Source organism: Notolepis coatsorum (genome assembly GCF_963971535.1).
Source record: "Notolepis coatsorum genome assembly, chromosome: 6".
Taxonomy (NCBI): Eukaryota; Metazoa; Chordata; class Actinopteri; order Aulopiformes; family Paralepididae; genus Notolepis; species Notolepis coatsorum.
This window is the reverse complement of record NC_140170.1, coordinates 73,867,025-73,875,653: the sequence shown is the minus strand read 5'-3', so window position 1 is coordinate 73,875,653 and position 8,629 is coordinate 73,867,025. Positions and strand designations below refer to the sequence as shown.

At 43.7% G+C, this 8,629-nt stretch overlaps 1 long non-coding RNA gene across 3 annotated transcripts in view; it reads left to right on the top strand.

Annotated features, from left to right (window-relative positions):
* Nucleotides 1-3,793: 3,793 nt before the first annotated feature.
* Nucleotides 3,794-8,629, top strand: part of LOC311230601 — a 76,750-nt gene continuing 71,914 nt past the window's right edge. The window contains exons 1-3 of one of the 3 annotated variants that reach the window (XR_014619821.1): nucleotides 3,798-3,860; nucleotides 4,920-4,980; nucleotides 5,880-5,979. This is a non-coding gene — a long non-coding RNA (uncharacterized lncRNA). Of the gene's footprint in view, nucleotides 3,861-4,919; nucleotides 5,000-5,879; nucleotides 5,980-8,629 lie in introns of all 3 variants that reach the window. The other 2 variants (XR_014619822.1, XR_014619820.1) reach the window with 2 other exon arrangements.

Genomic DNA, 8,629 nt, shown 5'->3' with positions numbered 1-8,629 from the left:
AAAAGACACAATTAATGCACAACATGTCTGATAGGAGGATGAAAAAGTCCCCAGGGAACCGGGGGGGAAAACACAATCCTCCTATTTTACCCTCAATACGGCCAGTTAAAACAGGAAAACCTGTTAATGTGTGAACACACTGTTCATTGTCATTACAGTCTGAGAAAGAACATTCTTTTACTCACTTGTCACCAAGCATAGCTTCATAGGTTAGTTACCTTAGTTGTGAGTACACGGCCGTGTTTCTCACACAACAACCAGATCATTACATCCCGTTTGCACGGAGAAGCTAACTGCCAGTGACAAAAACAGCTCACACATAACCCGCAACGTATCCTAAATGCATTGTAGCAACACACGTTTTCGGAAAAACACCGTTATTCACAATACATTTAGCAAAGTAAAACCAGAAGACGTGTTATGAGGTCTGGTCAACCCCGTTCCTACCCGGAACGCAGATCAGCGAAGTGCAGTCTCAAGACACCGTAGAAACACAGCCGTCCTGTGTTGTTCGATCCGGGCAGCGTCGCCGCTCTACCCGTCGCAACGGTCCCTTTGTTGATGCAATCCTTGCCGTCCTGGCTCAGGGCAGGGTCGACGAAAACATCCCCTGTCAAGGATGACGTCGTGGTCAAGAGTGTAAAACATGTTAAAATCAAAGCACGTTCAACAGAATAGCATCAAGCTAACGATCAGAAGCGAGCTCACGGCGGCGCGCGAGAAGCTAAGCTACCCCGCGCCAGGCCATGGCCATAGCAGCAAGCTAACGTTACCTAGCGACCACGACATGCTAGCCCCGCAGCTAACAGCTGACTGGCTAATAGTAGGCCCTAAGCAGGCCATGCAGCGATCCAGCAGGCTAACGCAGCAGTTAACAGCTGACTGGCTAACCGTAAGCTATGAACATGTAAACAATGACATAACACTCACCCAGACAGGCCGCCGTTCTGAACCTCTCCTCACTTTTTAAGAGAAAAGAGAAAACAAGATGTCAACACCGCTTCACAACGGTGACTTTACCACATCCGACGGAATCAGCACAGTACCAACTGGCCTGTGTAGCTGACTTTGAACATGAATCTGCCGCTATCGCACATTACATGCACATATCCCCTCGTGAAGGAATACTCTCATTTGGATATGAAAGATGGGGCCTTAACACGGTGACAGAGAGAATCCACTCGTCCAGAACACACAGGGATCACCAGTGTCAATGGTCGCGGCCCACTAGTTAAAACTATAATGGTCTCCAGACCAAGGCCTTCTGTCGCCTAGGTGGCTGAACAAAGGACCCTAGCCTGGGGCCGGTTTCCATAAACTTTGTCAAGTAGCCCCCATAGCACTAACAGACAAGTGGAGCCCGCCAGCAAACACTACTCACCCAACCTGGAACGCACCGCTTCTCACAACAGCGGCATGTCCGACAGTTCAGCTGTGGCCTGACAGGTTTCACCCCAACAAACACAGCAAGGAACTGCAGTTGAGAAGCATGCAGCGGCGTGCTCCCAATACGAAAACCGGTGGAGGGTTTTTAGAATGATCATCATCTTCCAGACACTCCAGTACGAAGACAATATCGCCGTATTTTCTCGAAAATAGTGAGAGAGAAAATAAAGATATGATGTCAACGTATCCTTGTTTCCCAAAGCTGCTCCTAAACCTTTCTTCCATCATGGTGTCAAGTGTGGGGATCTACCGAGGCACTTCTTCCTTGTGGTGAAAGCGAGAAGGAGGAGAGCAGGTGACCACACACCTGCTTATGAAGGTAAGCTGATGAGGGGTGTGGTCAGACTAATACTGGTATTAGAGGTACATTTGTGGTTTATTCAGTACGCGTGCACGTAAGCGAGATAGTGCAGTGTGATGCCAAGCTAAGCCACTAACGATACAGAACCGTCATTAGTAAAAACGCATGCTTTTATTCCGTAGCCTATGTGTGCGAAGACTCTCTCTGATTGGCTAGCCGCGTACAGCGAATACCCTATCTGATTGGTTTAGCGCCGAAGGGTCCCTTCCGCCTAACCCTAACCCTAATCTTAACTTTAACTTTAACCCTAACCCTAACCTTAACCTTAACCCTAACCGTAACCTTAACCCTAACTCTAAGCATAACCCACTTCGAGAGAGGGCCAAAGCATAACCATTAAACAAGGGACTAAACACGTTTCGCAATTATGCCACATCAATGTGGAACGCCCTACCCAAAGCTGTAAAGGAATGTGAATCACTACCCACTTTCAAAAACACTCTCAAAAAACACCTAAGGGAGACTGCAATTCGAAACTGGCCCCTGTAAATGTCCGAACACAACCCCCTCCAATGTACAGTAAATTACCAAGTATGGTCTTGTCAATATTCCAATGTACAGTTTTGTTTGTACAGTTGTACAGTGTCCCCCACCCACCCCTCCTACCCAACCTCCCCCCCCCCCACTCCTACCCAACCCCCTCCAATGTACAGTCCCCCCACCTACCCAATCCAATGTACAGTTTCTACGTCAAATGTATATACTCTTTTTTTCTGGACTCTTTTTGTATCACAAACAGTACTGTATTTGCAAATCTGGTATGTCATAAATGTATAGATGCATGTAGCAGTATCTGTAAAAAAAGTCAACCAACGAACTCGTTTCTTGTACCGGATCTCCTCACTGGTAAACAAGAATACCCTGAAGACTCTAGCAGGAGCACTCATTCAAGGGTACTACGACTATGCTTGCACCTCATGGTACCAAAGCACCTCAAAGGCGCTAAAAACAAAATTACAAACATCTCAAAACAAACTGGTCAGACTACTGCTTGACCTTACTCCTAGAACCCACCTCACCCCTGCCCACTTTGACAACCTAGGATGGCTTAGAGTAGACGACAGAGTACAGCAACTTGCAATGGGCCTGGTCTACAAGATACACTACACGACCAAGGTACCCATGTACATGACTAAATACTTCCCAAAGGTCAGTGAATACCACGATCACAACACCAGAGGGAGCTCCACAAATCATGTTAAACCCAGATTCGGCTCAAACAACACCCCCCCCCCCCCCCACTCCTACCCCCCCCCCCCCCCCCCCCCCCCCCAACCACCTCCAATGTACAGTCCCACCCCCACCTACCCAATCCAATGTACAGTTTCTACGCCTAATGTATATACTCTTTTCTTTCTGGACTCTTTTTGTATCACAAATACAGTACTGTAATTGCAAATCTGGTATGTCATAAATGTATAGATGTAGCAGTACTGTCTATCTGTATGTCATGTATGTCATATATGTTACGATGAATTGGAAATGGGGGACCCTGGTGGAAACAAGACGAAAGTCTTTCTCTGGTCTGCATCCCCTTAACAATTGTATGTATTGAGCTGTACTGCACTGTACCCATTCTGCAATCTGTTAATAAAGTTTTCATTCATTCATTCATTCATTCATTCATTCATTCATTCATGTATGTCATGTATGTCATATATGTTACGATGAATTGAAAATGGGGGACCCTGATGTAAACAAGACGAAAGTCTTTCTCTGGTCTGCATCCCCTTAACAATTGTATGTATTGAGCTGTACTGTACTGTACCCATTCTGCAATCTGTTAATAAAGTTTTCAATCAATCAATCAATCAATCAATCAATCAATCAATCAATCAAACCACTTTGAAGCAGAGAATATATATGTATGGCGGAAGAGACCCTTTGGCGCTAAACCAATCAGAGAGCGTATTCGCTGTACGCGGCTAGCCAATCAGAGAGCGTCTTCGCACACATAGTCTACGGAGAAAAAAATCACGCAGTAAAATCTGCGCAGACCTGAGTAGGCCTCGCCGATCTCAAACAAGCGCATTATTAGTGCATCCATCGATTTGTGAGTATATTTATTAGGCTAAATTATTGCTTACTCTGTAGCTACGTTCTCTTAACAACATTTCACGCGAATTGGAGACAATTGGTTTCTAAACATGTCTTAATTATTGAACTATATAACGGATCTCGAAATGTTAGCTAGCTAGCTAAACGTTAGCTTAAGTTAAATTCGCTAGCATAGATCGCGCTAGCCAGATAATGAACTGCAAATAAATGCCATTTCATGCACGGGTAACGTTAGCTACGTAAACAATGTACACCTCTTCGTTATTTCCCACAAATTAGACATTTTGGCTAATGTTCATTGCTAGGAAGTTAGCTAGCTAGGTTACTTTCTTTGTTGGGGGGAGCATGTGTCTCGTGGTGGTGAAACCAGGCCTTGTCAGGGTATCCAATCATTTGGACTACGAGGAATCTGAAATAGGACGATATAGAATAAAAATAAGGAAATGTTAAGGCTGTTTTTATGATTCATGGCTGTTTGTGGATGGGAGTGTACACGTTTGAAGACGAGGGACTTCTGAAAACTAGCCCCTTTTGTGACTGCGGTGCTGCGGTGGTAGAGCCCCAGCACCGCAGTCACGAAAGGGGCTATCTAAAAACCTACTAAGTTACAACAGCTAACGTTAGCTAGCTAACGTTTACTGTTAATGCCATTTCATGCATAGGTGCCTTAACGTTAGTAAATTAGAAACAAAGGCTTCTTTCTACAAGTCTTCGTTATTTCCCACCAAATTTGAAGATTTGGCTAATGTTAAAAGATAACGTTAGCTAGCTTAGGATAACGTTAGGAAGTTAGCTAGCTAGCTAACGTTCATTTGCACTGCAGGGGGAGCATCTGCTTTGTAGTCTGGTGGTGGTGGAATGAGGGGATCTCTAAGGATGTGGACAACGAGGTATCTGAAATAGGACAATATAACGTTAGAATGCTGTTTAGGCTTTTGTATGATGCATGGTTGTTGATATGGATGGGAGTGCACGTTTTGAAGATGAGACACTTGCTTAATATTACAACAGAATAGTTGCATATTTGGTGGTGAGTGTTTGTATTATGTTGCAGCCTCACTGAAACTCTGGTGTTGGGCTTGGTGGCAAAGAGAGAGGGAAGTTGGAGGACCTAGGTGAGATTGAAAACACAAGGTATCTTTCAATCATTTAACCTTTATTTAAACAGGGAGTCATTTGAGACTAAGGTCTCTTTTTCAAATTAGCCATGTGTTGTTAATACAAAGAAGATATTACAATATGACTCGGAGTCTTAAAAATATACATGCATATGAATGCAGTGTTTCCCACACCTCTCGTCTAGAACCCCCAGCCAGATCAGGTATTTGATGTGTTCTATATCAAGCAGTAGTTTACATAATGACCCAGTGCCTCATCCGTAGCTTAACACTGTATTGCACTATGTATGTATGTTTTAACGTATGTACATTATACCCGTTATGTCTTATTCTTATTACTTGTATTATTGCACAATCGCTGCGGGCATGACCACCTGCCGTGACAAATAAAACTCTTGACTTGAGCACACCTGATGCAACTAATCAAGGGCTTGAGATGGAACACATCCAATACTTGGACTGGCTGGGGGTTCTAGAAGAGCGGTGTGGGAAACACTGAATTGCATAGGCCGGCCGTGGTTGGGAGTGCTTTCATTCATTGAGGCATTCAATTGATCAATAAATGAAACCACCCCCAACTAAAGTCTGTGAGGGCACAGTGTGGACAATGAGATTGGGCTAAGGACACGTTTGTGTGCACCACAATGTGTTTTCAAGACTTGTCATCTCATAGATCCCACGCATGTTTTCAAACTACACACACTATCTATATTGTAAATCAATGAGCTGATTTCAGTACATACCTCTCGTGCTGTCAATTAATTTCAAATGGCCCGCCAAAACCACAATTAGTTTGGAACTAAATTAAGCCTACATGAACCATGTGACCGCCGGCTTCCGGTTAGCTTTTTGGTCCTCCATTGACGCAACTTTCTTTTTATATGCCTTTGCTATAGGGTGAACGTGCTGCCTGCTTCTCATTCATCATTACACAGACGTGAACGAGAGCAACAGTGTGTCCTGTGTTTGATTGATTCTTCACTTCCCCCTATGCAGGTAAGAATGTGGACAATTGAGTTTTCGTTTGGTTGCTACTGTTATTGCTTTGTACATGTTGTTGTAGGCAGGGACCGAAACTAGAGAGCGCCACCCGCCATTTGCGCTCAGTTTTTACGTTTGGCGCCTCCCACTGAGAGGTCTGACCGCTGTGTGGTGGGCAATCAAATAGTCATGTGAAAACCAAAAATCATGATCCAATTCTTTAGCAGAGTTCTCACTCGCTGTCTCAGCACAGACATGCAGCACACCGCGCACTGCTGCTGCTGCTGCTCCTATACTCCCCACCTGTTTCTGTATGCCTGCATGTAAACGGAGGCTATTGCCTCAGACAGTCACCGTGACATTAGTCTAGTCAGAGGGACCTCCGTGAGATAACGTTAGATACCGTTACAAAATGACCCAGTCAACTATTCACTTAGTTTAATACATGAGGCATTGTGTAACGTTATCCAGCTGGCTAGCTACGGATAGCTCCCGACATCAACAAATGCAATAGTCCAGTGCATAATACCTCCGTTGGCTAGGTAGCTCACTAGTCACTACGAAATGTCTCGGTAAACTAAATAGTTCACTGAGGCGTTGTCCCAACGCCATCCAGCAGTAGCTACAGAAAGCTCCTGACATCAATGTCCTACAACAACAACATGCGTATTCGAGTCCCTGGCTTACATCGCTGCTGAGGGTCCAGCTGTAGCTCAGGAGAATCCTTTTGCATGCTGAATGTAGCGTTTAGGGACCAGCTGCAGCGCCGGAGAATCCTTGCTGGAGCTGGAGGCCACTCGAGTATACACACAGACAGTGAAGCTGTTTGCAGACAGCGAGGTGGCGATGTCTCGCAGATAACACAATCACAAGTATGATTATATAATATATATATATATATTTTTTTTGTATATAAAATAATAATAATTTTTTTTATCAAAAAAAAGTTGGCAGGTAAGAAATATGCTTGGCGGGTAGATTCTTCCCATCTACCCGCCACTGGCCGGTGAGTCAAAAAGTTAATTTCGCTCCATGGTTGTAGGGCTGGGCGATATGGAAAAAATCATATCGCGATAACGATATGATAATGTTATCATATTTCTCTATATCGATAATTATCGAAATTGTTATAAGTATACATTTTTTTTTTATATAAACTGATGTACCGGTATGTTTATTTTGCAGCAATTCTTTGTCATTGCCACCATCTTTAGTGTTACATCCCCTCACACTCCAGTTCTCAGGCTGCAGCTGGTTTAAAAGCTAAAGTAAACCGGCTTCTCTGCTGGCTGTGGCTCCAGGGGAGTTGAACAGTTCTGGCTCTGCTAGTTTATTTTCGATCTTTTGGCGCTTTTTTGGTGGACAAACCACCGCACATGTGCACCGTGACTTGTGACTGGAGTCTAGTTCTGCTAGCACACATAGCCTACTGTGTACAGACGGTTTCAAACTGTATTTTAAATTAGAAAGCAAACAAAATAAATGGACAAGAGAAAAATAAATCTCAATTTGGTCAATATTGTCATTTGGACAAGCAAAGCCATTACTTTAAGTTGCAGGCAAGAAAGACAAGTCTGTCCACTGTCTCTGGTTTTAAAACTGCCCTGTTGCAGGTCACAAAAAAGAAAATCGATTTTTTTAATTTCGATATTCGCTATCGATTATTAACTCTTTCAGTGCCACTCACGAGATTTCTCGTGTTTTTTTATAGGTGGTTGCTAGCCACTCACGAGATTTCTCGGATTTTTTTTTTTTTTTTTTGCGATCTGAAAAATTATTGCATCACCCGAGCCTACCCGAGTATAGCCGAGCGGCGCCGGCGATCACTGTGGAAAAAAGCGCCCCCTATCGTCTCCCAGATGACATAAGTGATTTTGGAATGGACTCAATGAAAATGAATGGGGGAAAAAATCCGGTACTCCACATTTTCCAGTCCACTGATCCAGCCGGGGTTACCACAGTTCATTCTGGAACCTCAGATCCCCGCTGATCATGGAGTTCTACAGTATCGCGTTGGATCCATACACGTATCGATTTTTTCGAATGGTGATCAGGAATTAGAATATACCAGTTGGATACCATCTGATGTCAGGTAAGGACTCTATGTTATCAGTGTTAGGATAATCAGAGTAAGTTTGATGAAGATATAGGCTGTTTTGTGAAATGTCTTCTTTCGGTTTCACTGTAAAAGTCAGAGGAAATCAACGAGGCGATTATCCGTGCGTGGCCGTAATGTGCTTGCGTGCACGTATAATATTGATCATCTAGCGTTTATTTGAAAACGATTCATAAAAAGGCAGACGAATATCAACGTTGTGGAATATTCCACTAAAAGACGATTTTCATAGAATGCTCCAGAATGGGCTGTTTTTTATATCAAAACGGGGGCTTTTCTAACTGCTCTGAAACGGAAACGACGCGATAAAAAAACAATCTGCCTTGACAGCACTGACTGGAAATAGTCTTTGATAATGCGATGGGCAGATTAGACACATAGCCATAATTTAAAACATAGATTAGGCGATATTAACGTTAACATTGGCGCCGATGGTGGCATTCAGCCGGTAAAAAGGAAAACCAGGCATGGCGCTCAAAGTGTTAAAATATATCGCGATATTTATCGTTATATCGCCCAGCCCTATGTTGTTGTGTATGAAAATGCCAA